Here is a 16,376-nt window from a genome sequence, read left to right on the forward strand (position 1 = left end):
TAAGTATTGTAGCAAATTCCAGTAACTCCAGACAGTTTTCCATCACGAAATCCAACATTAAAATGTCCCATTAATTCTTTCTGCACCAAATCCTATTCATTTTTGTCTTTTCTTAGTTGTTTATTTTATAAAGATGAAGATACTCAGCCAAATCCCTGAATTCCTACTTGATATGGGAAATTATGTCTTGCTTTTATTTCCCACAGACCAAATGTTTATCTCAATATTTATCAACTCTTTATGGTATTTAAGTCCATATTTTAAAATTTGCTGTTGATTTTCACCATATTTCTACAACCTTTGAGTCATGGGGTCCTGCCTTCAATTTACTAATTGAATAATACTAACCAGCACAATAAAAATTATCTAATTCTAATTCATAGTCACTTTTCTCTGGTACCACCTAAGTGTAGTTCTGGTAGTTTCCTACCCAAAAAGACCTTCCTCATTGACCTACTAGGATGCCACCACTTAGAAATTCAACTCTTTATTACTTTTTAATATATCCCTTATTAAAGTTCTCATATTGTGAAGTGAGGTTCCATTTTGAGCACTCATAAATTAATACAACAGTAGAGTGACTCTTCAGATTCTTTCAAAACTGTCAGTAAAGTTCTGCAGGGCTAAGGAAGAAGAAAGAAGCTGCCTTAAAGGGTCAGTGAGAGGACAGCAAAGACAAAGTTCCCTTACATCACAGTTTTGCTTCACTTCCCCTTTAACTGCCCGATAGTCTTGGAAATGGATCTCAACGGTGGTGTCATGATCCATGTACTCTCCACCGTGGCTTTACTCATGGATAAAGAGCAATCCAACTTCTTGAAAAGAAAAACTTGCAACCAAATTTGGTTGCCCAACAACACATGATTCTGAATCATTTTCCCATCTCTGAAACTGAAGTAATCTGGTATTATTGCTTTTTCTGAAAACTTTGCAATCAAAAGTCATTTAACCACGGGGCATTTACTACCCAACAACCACATGCTAGGCCCACAGCCTGAACAGTTTCAGGGGGATCCTGGGGCTTCCCAAGAGGGGGCTGTGGGGTGGGTGGTCACCGTGGTGTAATGGAAAGATCTCTGGCCTCAAAGTCAAAAAACCCTAAATTGCTCCATCTAAAATGTGGATACAATATCGTCCACCTCACAGGACTTTTTCCAAGAATGACATGTGAGAACCCTTAGCAGAAGGAACACTGACAAATGGAAGGCGCTTCATAAATGTGTTTATTTTTAAGTTAGAAACAGTCTGTTTTTCCTCTCTGGTCTTTGGATAAAAAGCCTTGAATAGTTTAGAGTAACTCCTTCCCTCTAACAATCCCCAGGATTTTGGAGCCTGAATCTCAAATTTACATGTACACACCTGAGAGGCTATAGTAGTCAAACACTGAATGCTTAATTTCAAGAGAACAAAACAACTTTTACCTCTGAAACAACCTCTAATAACAACTCAGAGAAATTCTGAAATTCCACGATTTGAAATTATTAATTTTTTGATAGCACTTATTTACAATATCAATGCGCCTGATAGAAATTACACATTAACCTTATCAGTCATTCATGTCTCTGTAGGAAGGACTTTATGAGGTAATATTTTATGAGACCAAATACTTCCAAGAAGCCAAAGCCAGGCAAATAAAATCTCTGCAGGGCTCCTGTAAGAAAAGGAGACACATAGGAAAGCAACTTGTAGACTCTGAAGGTGAGGGTCTTGGAGATTCTCTTGCTCCGTAACTGTGCACTGCACATAGCTCTGTGTGGAGGGAGCAGAGCTCCTAAGCAGGAACATGGCCCTGAATTCAGAGATGATTTTCCAGGACAGACAGACCCTTCCTAGCCCTATACAGGAAATGGCTTTACACTAAGGTAGCCAGCTTTAGCAAATAAAACCACAGGATTCCCAGTGATATTTGAATTTAAGATAACCAATTTTTTTTATTTAATCGAAATATAATTATACTTCTTAGCATACTTATTCATTGTTTTTCTGAAATTCAAATTTCACTTAGTATCCTGTATTTTATCAGGCAACCCTACTTTACACCCTTGAGAGGCCCAGGAAGAGCAGAATCCTCAGACTTTTCCACAACTTGGCTGTTGGATAACAAACAGAAAGATTTGGTAGCTGATATTGTTACTGTGAAAAAAAGGTTGTAGGATGAACTTTAGCATCCATGGAAAGAGAAGCACTATTTGGGCCCTTCCTTCTCCAAGACAGATGGTACACTGAAGCTATGTTTCTTTACTAATTCATACATTTAACTATGACAGAAGTACTTACCAATCAGCCACCATACTCCACCACTGTGCTTGTCCTGGGAATAAAGTGATGATCTAGACATATACCATTCATGCCCTAACGAAGTTCTCAGTCCATTGAGGGCTTAGGCAGTAAACAGCAATGCTCACATTTAATACAATAATTACTACTGTTATAAGTGCTATGAGCTAAGACCTGAGAAACAAATGTATGACTTCAGTTGATTCATCCATCTCATTCTATGTGTGTGGCTCTGTACTAGGTAATATCAGGCATATAAAGATGAAGGAAAGGTACTCCTTGCTTTTAAAGGGCTTATGATCTAATGAGAGAGACTTACATGGACATAAATAATTACAAAACAAGGCCAATTGTGATAAGCTATATAATGCAGACACTCTTACGTCCATTTGTAGCAAGAAACGCAGCTGCTTCTTCATACCAAAGTACTTTATTTGCACTTTGGAAGGAAAACAGAAGTTCACATTCCTTTTAGAATTTATTCAACAGGTGTCAAGGTCACTCTTCTGACAAGATTAATAATTTCACTACTGAGAATTCCATTGTTTAAAAGTATATGTTAAACACAATTTTTTAAAAATCCAAAGTTATGTCATTGCTTCCCTCCTATTTAAAAATCTTATTGTCTTAGTTGGGCTGCTATAACAAAAATACCACAGACTGGGTGGCTTAAACAAGAAACGCTTATTTCTCACAGTTCTTGTGGCTAGAAGTCCAAGACTAGCATGTTAGCCTCACTGAGCTCTTGGAGAAGGCTCTCTTACTGGTTTACAGATCACCATCTTCTCATTGTATCCTCATATGGTGGGGAAGAAGAGAAAGAGGAAGCAAACTCTCTCTTCTCTCTTCTTATAAGGGCACTAATCCCATTCATGAGGGCTCCATGTTTATGACCTAACTACTACCCAAGGCCCCACTTCCTAATACCATCACATTGGAGGTTAGGATTTCAACATACGAATTTTAAGGGATACAAACATTTAGTCCATAGCACTAATCAACAGACTTAATTATTTCATTATTTTCCTCCTATTTTTATCATTGTCCTCTCTTTGGAGGAGTTTTCATATAAATTCAGCTTGGAGAAGGGGGACACATAAAAGCTTTGGATTCATCTTGAATTTTCATTCTTAGATCATGTTGTCAAATTAAAGTGCACACTTGGAGAATTAAGGTCAATATCAAAGCCAAATTAGGTACCTTTTGCACAGGGTAGATGGATAAGCCAAGGTTACTTTTTCTTTTGTTGAAGTTCAAATGTTCTATTCACAATACAAGTGTATCATCCATAAAATGATCTTCTCTTTCTGCACTGAATCTCATTGAGATTGAGGGAAAACCCATAACAAAAGCATTGGGCAACAATTTCTAGACTAATAGGATCTGACAAGGATGATTTACTAATCTCTTATAAGACATTTCTGTGACTTTTGCTGCCAATTAAAGGATGAAATATCCTTATTGGTATCTAAAACAAATGACTACAACTGTGTTACAACTAATAATAATGTACTAGATTAGAATTTCTGAAAAAGAAATTGAGAATATTTGGCAAAGACTTTTTTCACTCATTTATGACACAGTATGGTATATTGTAACCCAAAAAAACACATAAGTTCTTCTCACTTTAAAAAAATGCATGATAGTAACTCCAGGATTAATATAGACCCTAAGAATAATGGCTACTTTATGAAAACTCAATCTTTTTTAAAAAAATTCATCAATCATGCAAAGTAGACTAGATGACAAAACATTGTTCTGCCGTCAGCTGCCTTTTATACAAGTGCATAAAAGTTAACAAAGGCAAACTTTGTCCTTTCCCCAAGCCCTTCTGTTTCCATCCTTTCTCCTCTTGCTGTTAGTCTCCCCCCTCATTTCTACCCATTTCTGGAGCCCTGTTGTTCTCCTCATTTTCCCTGCCCCTTTTCTACCTAAATAATCAAAACAACACAAACTCAAATATGGAAAGATCTGATGAACAATTATAGCTATATATTGACTAGTGATTACTCTTTAATTAAAAATGCAAACTAATGAACTGTCTCATTGACGACTTTACTTTCTCAAGTTAAAAAAAAATGTTCTTCTTAAATCCGACCTTTCAAAGCTAATACCAAAGAATACCAATTAAACTTTGCCCCCATCTGGAATGGCCAAAGACTTTCCATCCTGGGGCAATTACGAATTTCCTTTTCTTTAAGTTCTGCCTCTCTTAGCTAATGGTACCATTGGCTAGCCTGTCACTTATGTCAGGGATCCAGACATCATTCTTGAATGGTAAATCTCTCTCATTCTTTGTTGTTTCTATTATTTATTCCTGAGTAATAAAACTCCCCAAATCTTAATAGCTGAAAGCAACAAAGATCTATGATTTCTCATGACTCTGTGGGTTGGTTTGGCAGTTCTACTGATTTCTTCTGAGTTCATTCATGAGGCTGCTTTCAGCGGAAATTTGAGCTAGAATGTTCCTTATTCTGGCAGATAACGCTGGCTACTTGCTGGGATGCCCAGGATCTCCTCTTCCTCTGATCATCCATCCCATCTGCTAGGCTGGCTTCCTTACGTGGCCATCGCAGGCAGTGTTCTATAGGCCAAAAGCAGAAGCTCCAAGCTCAGAAGTCACATAACATCATTTCCATCACGTGCTTTATTTTTCTTCACAGCACTTAACATCACATGACATGATGTGATGATGTACTTTAGTGGACTTATTTATTTCTGTCTCTCTCACTTAGAATGCAACTTCATGAGAGCAGGAACTTTGTCTGTTTCACTTCAGTATCCCCAGCATCTACAACAGTGTCTGGCACAGAATAGGAGGTCTACAAACAATTACTGAATGAATGTAAGAATGTATCTTCTTCTTCTTTAGTCACCAGATCCTGCTGATTCAGTATTCTAAGCAGCCAATTACGAGATCTCCATCAATTCTCACAGGGATACTATAATGGCCTCCTAATCCATCTTCCTTGCTCAGGCTTCTCCCCACCTCCAGTCTACCCTCCCTGTAAATCTGAGGGGTGTTTCTGAAGAAGAGGTCTGATCATGGCATTCTCTGCTTTAGAACTTCAGTGGGCCCCTTGCTGTCAACAGAATAAAGTTCTAAACACTCATCATGGAATTCAGTCTTCATGACATGATCTGAATCTCCCTTTCCTGCCCCGATTCCTCATCAACTATTCCCCCTCCCAACCAACAGATCTTGCTTCCAGTGTGCACTGACCTGTCTCCTATTTTCACTTCACTGAGTACTCCAGGCTCTTTGATATAGTTTGCACCTCACCTTTTCTGACTGACAAACTGCTCATCTTCAAGATCCAGCAATTTCATCACCTCTCCAGTGGAAACTTGCCCAATATCCCATTTATTCTGGGTCTCCTCAGAATTCTGGACCTAGCTAAATAAATTTTTATTATAATTTTTAAATTATAATTATGTCCTTATATGTCTGTCCCTCCCCCTCAACAAACTGTTATCTCCTTGTATCTTTTTCTTTTCTTTTTAAAAAATGTCTATACTACATTCAAGGCAGGGGTTGGCACAAAGTAAGTGTTAAATAAATGTTGCTGAATGAAAACTCCTAAAGACAGGTTTGGGAAGTATCAGCTTTAGAGTAGGATTAATGATTCAGTGAAGCTCACTGCATCCCAGGATAATTCCAAACCCAAGACCACAGTGGACTCAGGCATTATGAACAAAGAGAGCTGGAGAGAGAGAACATACCCTGGAGCTTTTGTCATTTGGTTTAAAATTTTAGGCTTCTTCTCTTCAGGCAGCCTCATCAGAAGGCCAGTTCACAAATGCTAACTACTAAGAATGTGATTTGCTATAAACCCATAAGCAATTGCAGGGAAATCTGAGAGGCTGGTGTTCCTATTCACTTCACGGGATGTAGCAGGGTAATGAACTTGAAATGTCTGATGATGGGAACTGCATCCAATGATTAATTGATCCTGCATCTGCTCAGCATCACATTAAGTTTTCTCTAGAACAGTTGGAAACAAGAGACTCCTAGAGTAAATAAACAATTCTTCGCCATAAATTTTTCCCCTAGTCAAGGAATGATCAAATTCCTGAGGAAACAGCATATACATTTTTGTTCAGTGAAATATTTGATTCTTTTCTTCGTGTACATTGATATTGAGAATGTTTTTAGAAACATGAGAACTAGTACTGACATTGTTTTAGTTCTCACCACACAATTACTTTTCTTATAACCCCCATCATGACATTTTTAGTAGAGAGTGAGTCAAATATCCTGGCCACCTACTCCATGACATTTTCAGTGTAGAGGTAGAAGCTTGCTCTATAAGGTGCTGCAGCTGTTAGGCATCAAGAAAAGTACTCCTACTGGCAATATTCTGCCATATCCCATATCTCAAGACTTTGTGTTAGCAGGAAAACTGAGCAGAGATTATTCTACCCTGGAATATTTTTTCTAGTCAAGGACGATCTGCTCCCAAGCAAGCAGTTTGTATATTTTTGCTCAATGAAATGTTGAAACCTTATTCTGTACACTAATGTTGAGAACTTTTTGGAAACATATCAACTAGTATTGACCTTGTAAGTACTGAGTTCATTTTTGGCTCTGATTTCATCTCTGGTTATAAAATAAGGAACATTCTTTCCATATTCTTTAACAAGCTTATGATTAAATGTGGTAAGTTAAATACAATTTGTTTTTCTAAAGAAAATATATTTAATCAGCATGTCTTTTAGCCTTTATTGATCACAGTCATGAACATAAAAATGTTCAGAATAATACTGAGTGATGCCAACAAGGCCCATTCTGCTCTAAAATTATACTACCTCTCTTCCTCCTGGGCTGACAATTCTGGTGACTAATAATACCACCATTATCTAGAGATGTGATATGGGCACAGTGCTAATCTGTCCCCATCATTGCTTTAGCCCTGACATGACAAATATGAGGCTCATGTGCAGTCATCACTCCTCCTGATTCATGGTCCCATCACTAATCCATCTCACCATTCTTCCCCAGTGAACCCAGATCAAACCCAAGAATCCTCTTCAACCGAATGCTTTCAGTACCTACAACCTAGTGAACAGATCCAGCAAGTGAGATTTTTAAAAATCTATTTAATATTTCCATTTCTCTCAGAGACAAATCCCAACCCTAAAATAAAGCTTGTTAAGCCAAATATGAAGAAGGAGATCAGATACATGCAGGAGACAACTTTTAAGAAAAATATACTTTGTTTACAACAAAACAACCAACAATTAAAACATAAAAGCAGGAGCAGGGTAATCCCCTTGACATTGGTCTTGGCAATGATTTTTTGGATTTGACACCAAAAGCAAAGGCAACAAAAGCTAGAATAAACAAATGGGGCTACATCAAAGGAAGGCATCAACACAATGAAAAAGCAACCTATAGAAGGGGAGAAATTATTTGCAAACCGCATACCTGATAAGAAGTTAATGCCCAAAATATATAAGGAACTCACACAACTCAATAGCAAAAAAAACAAATAACCCAATTTAAAAATGGGCAAAGGACCTGAATAGACATTTTTCCAAAGAAGGCATACAAATGGCCAATAGGTACATGAAAAGATGCTCAACATTACTAATAATCAGGGAAATGCAAATCAAAACCACAATGAGATACACCTCACACCTTTTAGAATGTCTATTATCATAAAGACAAGTGATAACAAATGCTAGCAAGGATGTGGAGAAAAGGGAACCCTTGTACACTGTTGGTAAGAATGTAAACCAATGTAGCTACTATGGAAAAGAGTAAAGATGTTCCTCAAAAAAATAAAAACAGAACTACCAAATGATCCAGCAACCTACTTCTGGCTGCATATCCAAAGGAAATGAGACACTATCTCAAAGAGATATCTGTACTCCTATATTAATTGCAGCATTATTCACAATAGCCAAGGAATGAAAACAAGCTAAGTCCCTGTCAACAGAGGAACAGATAAAGAAAATGTGGTATAAACATATAATGGAATATAATTCAACACTAAAAAAGGAATCCAATAATTTGCAACAATATGGATTAACCTGGAGAGCATTGTGCTAAGTGAAATAAGCCAGACAAAGAAAGACTAACACTGCATGGAATCACTTATATGTGGAATCTAAAAAAAAGAGTCAAACTCATAGAAACAGAGAGTAAAATGGTGGTTGACAGGGGCTAAGGGGTGGGGAGGTGGTAGGGGAATTAGGGAGACGTTGATAAAGGGTATAAATTTCCACTTATAAGAGGAATAAGGTCTGAGGATCTAATGTATAACATAATGACTACAGTTGATAACACAATATTGTATAATTGAAATTTGCTAAGAGAGTAAAAGTTAAGTATTCCTACCAAAAAGAAAAATAAAAAGGTAAATAAGTGAGATGATGAATGTGTTAAGTAACTCAATAGTGAGAATCCTTTCACAACGTACATGTATATTAAATTATCACACTGTACATTTTAAATATATTACAATTTTATTTGTTAATTACCTCAATAAGCTGAAAAAAAATCCCACAAAAGCAGAAACAGCAGGGCTTGAATTAAGCCTCATAAAAAGTATTATTGATAAACTTGAAGGAAACCTGTCAAAAAAGATGAGGCAGGTTGAAGAGGGTAAAAAAAAAAGTCAGAAATATAAAATTGGCTGATGATTATTCACCACAATCTACCAAGGAGAGACAATGAATCTAGGATTACTACTGTTAGAGAAGTGTTCTGTCTTGGGAGGCAAGGATAGTTTATTAGGCTTTATCAAAATGTAGACAAATCATTCCCCCAAATTATCCAGTCCCTGAGATCTGATTCTGCACCCACCAAGGAATTTTCTAATTCCAGCTTCTCAGCTCTGATACCTGAAGAGTGTTCCCTGGGAAGCCAACATCAACAATCCAAAAACTAGACATAGATATTCCCCATTTTAAACAAATAAAATGGCAAAGGAACAAATTTTTTCATAGATGAACGTTAGCAGCTAATCTGGTCCATGCTAAATATCCTTATAAATAAATATATTGGCGACTTGGTTTATACATCAGTCTCTTTTGAGTTCAGTCATATGGCTGTTCCCCAAATATTTCCAGTTCTTCACTTTTTGGGCAGAGGGCAGGACTTCACGTCCTGGCCCCTTGTGGTTGTATGAGGTCGTGTGACAGTGATGCATTTGTAAATGGAAGCAATGTGTCACTTCTGGGCAAGAGCATTTAATTGCCAGTGTGAGACTTTCCAGAGCGCTTGTTTCCATAGTGTTGCAGCTTTGGCAACATTTGAGACATGAGCTGCCCTATCTTCTTGGGTCCTAGAAGGAGGAGAGTGTAGAGTACAAGTTCCCAGAGGGTAATGTCAAGAGCCAAAGAGAAAAATGGACTAGGTAACCCATTCCAGGGATGACTTAAACAATAATCATTTTGATGTATTTTTCTAACGTAAATTACATATTGGCATAAATTCTTAAGTAGAATATATTGTATCTAGCTTTACTATTTTCAAAACAATCCAGTATCAGTCATTATTATGAATATGAGCTACTTTAGGATCCCGTGAGTTTTGAAAGCTATAGAAGTATACACAGAGATGTGTTTTTGGGCCTGAGAATGAAACAAATATTTACCAGGCATTTTTGCACAAGTTATTTCATTTAATCCGTACAATCACTCTACAAGTTAGAGTGTATTATTTTCATCTCACACATGATAAAACAGACACTGAGATTTAAAATAGTTTGCCTAGGGTCATAGAACTAAACAGGTGGTAAATGGAGATTTTGTAGGCAGGAATGTTTGTCTGCAAAAGCCACACTCTATACTGATATGCATCAGGAGGAAATACGTTCTGAGCACAGAAACTTTAACACATGGATTCTGTGAAGTCTTTTTGAAGCACAAGGCCTATTTTTTCCAAACTTCATGGTTTTCAAACAGGTTCTGAAGAGTGGAATTTACTAGAGCAAATTTCAGATAACTGAAATTTTCCATCCATATTTATATCTCTCTGCATCTGCCTGGAATTTTCATAAATGTTTGTTGTTGTTTATGATAAGGGGCTTAAAAATATGACAGAACAGTTTAAAAAGATGATACTTTTAGGGGCTGGTCCCATGGCCAAATGGTTAAGTTCGAGCACTCTGCTTTGGCGGCCCAGGGTTTTGCCGGTTTGGATCCTGGGCTGAGACATGGCACCGCTCATCAGGCCATGCTGAGGTGGCATCCCACATGCCACAGCTGGAAGGACCCACAACTAAAAATACACAACTATGTACCAGGGGGCTTTGGAGAACAAAGGAAAAATAATCTTAAAAAAAAATTTGTAAAAAAAACCAGATGATACTTTTAAAGATATGCATGTAAATGTGCTGGGTTTAAATGGATCACCTAATGATCTAACAGAAGTGCTTTTAGGTTATTTGAATTTTTCCCCCCATTACATGTTTCTTTAGTTAAATTAAAATTGTTTTATTATTGCTTCCCAATTCCTATTTTATTCAGTAATTTTCATAAAACCTCTGCTAAGTAAGCTAAAAGAAAATGTTATTACGCTTTTTGTGGACGTAAAAAATAGAAGCCTAATAGGGTAGAAGACAAACTAATCAAATGGCTCAAGCACAGTCATCCCACCATGTTCTACCACATAGTAATAATACCTTTCTTTTGTGAGTATTACCAAAATATAAAATAGCTGGTCAATGCCATAAATTATTGCTTTTATCAGAAGGAAGTGACTATGCTGTTTGTGATTTCCTTTTAGATCTCTTCCTTCCCCTTACTTCTAAGTAATAATAAATAATTATTAAAATTTCAAATGCTGCATTAAAGTAAGTAGAATGAAGTAGGTTATTTTCATCAATTTCAATTTTGTTCAAGCACTATGCCAGAATGATCTAAAGACCTAATAATAAATTAAGACATGGTTCCTTTTCTCCAGACAAAAGGAAACAAAGGCGGGACAGTTTGATTTTCAACAACTTATGAAAGTGGGTTCAGACACATCCGACGTGGGATTCTGACTCAGGCACTTGATGGCAGAGTGATTTTAGACAAGACACTCCTGGGTCTCAAATTCCTCATCTGTAAAATGAGAACAACAAAATTATAATAGTAACAGTACCTCCCTGATGAAGGCAGTGTTATTGACTGTATCACCTGAGATACTGTAGGAGAGGGGCAATATGTCTGCAGGGATAAGTCTGTGGATGCTAGAATCCAACTGCAATGGTTCTCACCTGGCTTTCCCACTCACAAGCCTTTGAAAAATCATCTTGTACTAAGATCCCTCATTTGCATAGTAGGAATAATAATAACATGTACTCCATAAGTTATTATGAAAAGTAACTGAGAAAATGAATGTAAAACGTTTAGCACAGTGCATGTCTTGTGTTAGTTTGCTAGGGCTGCCATAATAAAATTCCACAGACTGGGTGGCTTAAACAACAGAAATTTATTTTCTCACAGTTCTGGAGCCTGGAAGTCCAAAATCAAGGTGTGGCAGGGTTGGTTCCTTCTGAGGCCCCTCTCCTTGGCTTGTAGACACTGGTCTTCTCCCTGTGTCTTCACGTAGTTTTCCCTCTGTGTCGCATCCTAATCTCCTCTTCTTATAAAGACACCAATCATACTGGATTAGGGCTAACTCCAAGGACGTCATTAATTACCTATATAAAGACGCCATCTCAAATAGAGTGACATGCTGAGGTACTAGGAGTTAGGATTTCAACATCTGAATTGGCGATGAGGGTAGGAGACATAATTCAGCCCATAATATTAGCCTATAAGAAACACTAAATAAATGTTACCTATCATTGTTGCTGCTGCTGCTGCTATTATTAGAATAATTAATTAAATAATTTATTAATCTCAAAAGGCAGGTAAGGTACCAAAACTGGTTTAACAGTGGGCTATTTTCTTATACTTTATTTCACAAACAGGGGCATTTTAATCATAATGATGTTCAAATAGTGTTATCTGCCACATCGTGCGGTTCAGGAGAATTCTAAGTCAAAGCTTCTGGTAGTTTCCACATTGGTTAAAATAGTAATAGGGTTCAATGTCAAAGATTCTGTCCATATTTCAGCCAGTGGCTTCATTTGTTCTGTGGTTACAGAATGTACCCCAACCCTGGTCAGTCTCATAACAAGAGTCATTGTTTCATAACAGGAACAGGGCAAGAGGGTGTGCAGAACCAGCAGAAATTGATTGGCACGACCAGAAAAACAACCCACGGTGCATGCCCTTCCTCTAAATGAATAAATGATTCCTTATCAGATCTTTTTTTTAGAGTGAAATGCAAAAATTCCCAAGAAATGACAACTGTCCCCCAAAGGAATGAGTAGAAAATGAGATCTCACTTTGATTTTCCCTTTTTAAAGCACTTAAGCTAGTAAAATGAAATTACTGGCATCTATAGAAACATTTAATAGCCAAGCACTTACTTTACTCCTCATTCCTCTTATAATTTCCTTGGAAGATATTGAAACAATGTGTCCAGAGAGAATTAAGGGGGAAGAAAGGTTCACATATTTTCAGACATAAATAGGCACACTTTATTTTCTATCAATAAAAGTGTCAAGAATCCAGATCCATTTTATTTTCAAATATGGAGACATAGTTTATTTTCTACCAGTAAAATTGTCAAGAATCTAGGTCCATTTTCAAAATGATTTGCTATATAACAGATACAGATGATAGACTTAAGTGTATTCAATAGCCTACTTTCAATACTCTCAAGTTACTATAATTTGCAATCACCAACATTTACATGGAACTTTAGATAATAAAGAAAAAATTAAGGAGCAACATCAACATCATGGCAGCATGAGACACTCCCTTTGTCTCTCCCCTTCAATCTACAACCAGTAAAACATCCATATCTCAACAAAGGTTCCTCTGCCCAGCACATCAGGATGCCAGAGAAATCCACGCATCTGTTAATCTGAAGGTGGGTGGATTGGAACATACAGAGGAGGCAGAACCAAGAACATAGCAAAGGTGGTGCCAATGATCCCCCTAGCTGCCTGCCACAGCAGCTGAGCCTACAGCCCCAGGGAACCCAGTAGCAGCAGCAGAGACAGTACACATGACTCCGGTGTCCCAGCTGGAGAGGCATCTGAGGACATAGGGAACAAGGCAGCAGTTGTGCTGGGGCCCACGACCCTCATCCCTCCAGCTTTGGCAGCTCCTTCAACTCTGCACCCCCACCCACACCTAACAACCCAGACACCTGGGAAGCCCCCAGAACCCCAGCTCCCCTTCAACCTTGCCCTCTCTGCCATTGTGGCAGTGATGTCTGCAACCCAGGTGACCCTAAGTGGAGGCACCAGCCATCCTGGTTCCCTCAGTGGCAATGCCAGTGACTTGAGCAACACTGGCAGCAGCAAGGCAGCAGCAATCCTGGGGCATAAGCATGGATGAAGAGGGCACTGGCGACATCTCTGGCAGAGATAGTAGAGGGTGGAAAGAGCCCATTCTCAAATATAGCCAGAGACAGCTTAAGAGAAGCTAAAAACTTGTGCTATAGCACCACCTACTGAAAAACAAAAGAAAGGTCTCTAATTACCAACCTTGAATTGTTAGAATCAAAATAAACAAAGCATTACTTAAATACAATCATGCATCGCTTAACCATGGGATACCTTCTCAGAAATGCATCCTTAGGCGATTTTGTAATTCTGTTTACACCACAGAATGTACTTACACAAACCTACATGGTAAAGCCTACTACACACCTAGGCTATATGGTATAACCTGCTGTTCCTAGGCTACAAACCTGTACAGCATATTTACTATACTGAATACTGTAGGCAATTGTAACACAGTGGCAAGTACTTGTGTTTCTAAACATAGAAAAAGTACAGTAAAAATATAGTATACACGATAAAAAATAGTACACCTATATAGGGCACTTACCATGTATGGAGCTTTCAGGACTAGAAGTTGCTCTGGGTGAGTCAGTGAGTAAGTGGTGAGTGAATGTGAAGGCCTAGGACGTTACTGGACATGACTATAGATTTTATAAACACCATAAATTTAGGCTACACTAAATTTATAAAAAAATATTTTTATTGCTTCAACAATAAATTAACCTTAGTTTACTGTAATCTTTTTACTTTACAAATTTATTTTTTTAACTTTTTGAATTTTTTGTAATACCACTGTTTAAAACACACACACACTGTATAGCTGTATAAAAATATTTTCTTTCCTTATATTCTTATTCTATAAGCTTTTTTCTATTTTTAAAATTTTTTATTTTTTTTACTTTCTAAAATTTTTTGTTAAAAACTAAGACAGCAACGCACATCTTAGCCTAGTTCTACAAAGGATCAGGATCATCAATATCACTGTCTTCCACTTGCACATCTTGTCTGACTGGAAGGTCTTCAGGAGCAATAACATGCATGAAGCTGTCATCTCCTATCATAACAACGCCTTCTTCTGGAATACTTTCTGAAGGATGTGCCTGAGGCTCTTCTTGAGGTGGTATCACTCTTTTCAGAAATATGTCCAGAGTGGTTTGCTGGTTTGTTTCTTTTTTTTCATCATAGATTTGCTTTTAAGCAGATAATGCAACATGAACATTCCTCTCTATTAATGAAAACCTTTGAGTGTTGTGGTCCATGTTTTCAAACTTTTTATAGAGCTTTTTGAGGGCTGCAAAAGCTTCTGCTAAACCTTTCACTGTGAATTTTCTTCAGGTTCTTCTTTTTCTTCTCCGACAGGTTCTTTTTCTCTTGTCTCTTCTTCAACCATGAGTTCCTGTCCCAGTTCCAACAACTCCTCTTTAGTCAATTCTTCAGGAACCACCTCTAGGAGCTCCTCAATGTCATCCTCACCCACACCCAGGTTAAAGTTATTCACCACCTCAGCCACAGCCTTGTTAATTTTTGCAACCTCCTCATCCTTGGCAAATCCTTTGAAGTCATGGAAGAACCTCTTGTCTTCTTTCATATGCCATTCATACCCTCCTTGGTGACATCATCTCAAGCCCGAGAAAAGTTCCTGAAGTAGTCAAAGATGTTGTAATTCTTCCAGAACTGCATCAGTGTCTTCTCGGTTGTAGCAAAAACCTGGGCAAAGGTCCTCCTCAGGGAATAGGCCCTATAACCCCCAGAACTATTGGTTGAATCAAAGAGCTGGTGTTTGGAGAAAGAAACACTGCTTTGATATTGGGATGGAGATCACCAATACAAAAAGAGGCTGTCTGTGAGCATTATCAACAATAAGTAAAATCTTGAAAGGTACGTTGTTCTCCAAACAGTATTTTTCCATTTCGCTGGCATAGCAAATCACGAGTATATCTTGGAAGAGGAGCTGAGTCATCCATGACCTCTTATTGCACCTAAGTACACTGGCAGCATGTGATTATTGATATGCTTGAAGGCTTTAGGGTTCTCAGTGTACAAGAAAACAAAAGGGTTCAATTTGTAGCCTGCAACATTGCCCCCAAGCAAGACTGTTATCCTTTAAAAGTCTTGAAACCTGACATTGACTTGGCCTCCTTATGGATGGATGAAAGTCCTTTCTGGTATCCATTTCCAGAATAGGGAGGTTCTATCCATATTGAATATTTTCTCTGGCGAGTAATTTTCCTCCACAATAAGCTTATCCAGAATTCTAAAAATTTTTTAGCTGCCTTCACATGAGCACTCGCAGACTCACCACTCACTTTCATATTATGTAAAGAATAACAATTATTGAATTGTTTAAATGACCCAGAGCTAGCAGTAAACTCAACATTGTAGTTGGGTCCAGCCTTTACTTCCAATGTCCCAAACAAAATTTTTCCTTTGTCTGTGATTGTCATGGTGCTGAGAAGGACACACTTCTGTGTCTGGTCTTCAACCCAGGTCATGAGAAGCTTCTCCAAGTCTGATATAGGCCCTTCTCAAATTTATGTTAGTCTCATTGCCTTCAATGAAGCAGATCCTTTAACAGCTTCTGTCACTTTGTTCTTGTTCTTCAAGATCATAGCTATGGTAGAATAAGACATGCTCGATTGGCAAGTAATAACCATCACTGATTTTCCACCTTCATTGTCCTTAGTCACTTTTAATTTCATTTCCAGGTCAATCACTCAATATGGCCAGTTACTGGCAATCTTAGCAGTGGATTTTGTA

This window comes from Equus caballus, chromosome 4, assembly GCF_041296265.1.
Source record: "Equus caballus isolate H_3958 breed thoroughbred chromosome 4, TB-T2T, whole genome shotgun sequence".
NCBI classification, from domain to species: Eukaryota; Metazoa; Chordata; class Mammalia; order Perissodactyla; family Equidae; genus Equus; species Equus caballus.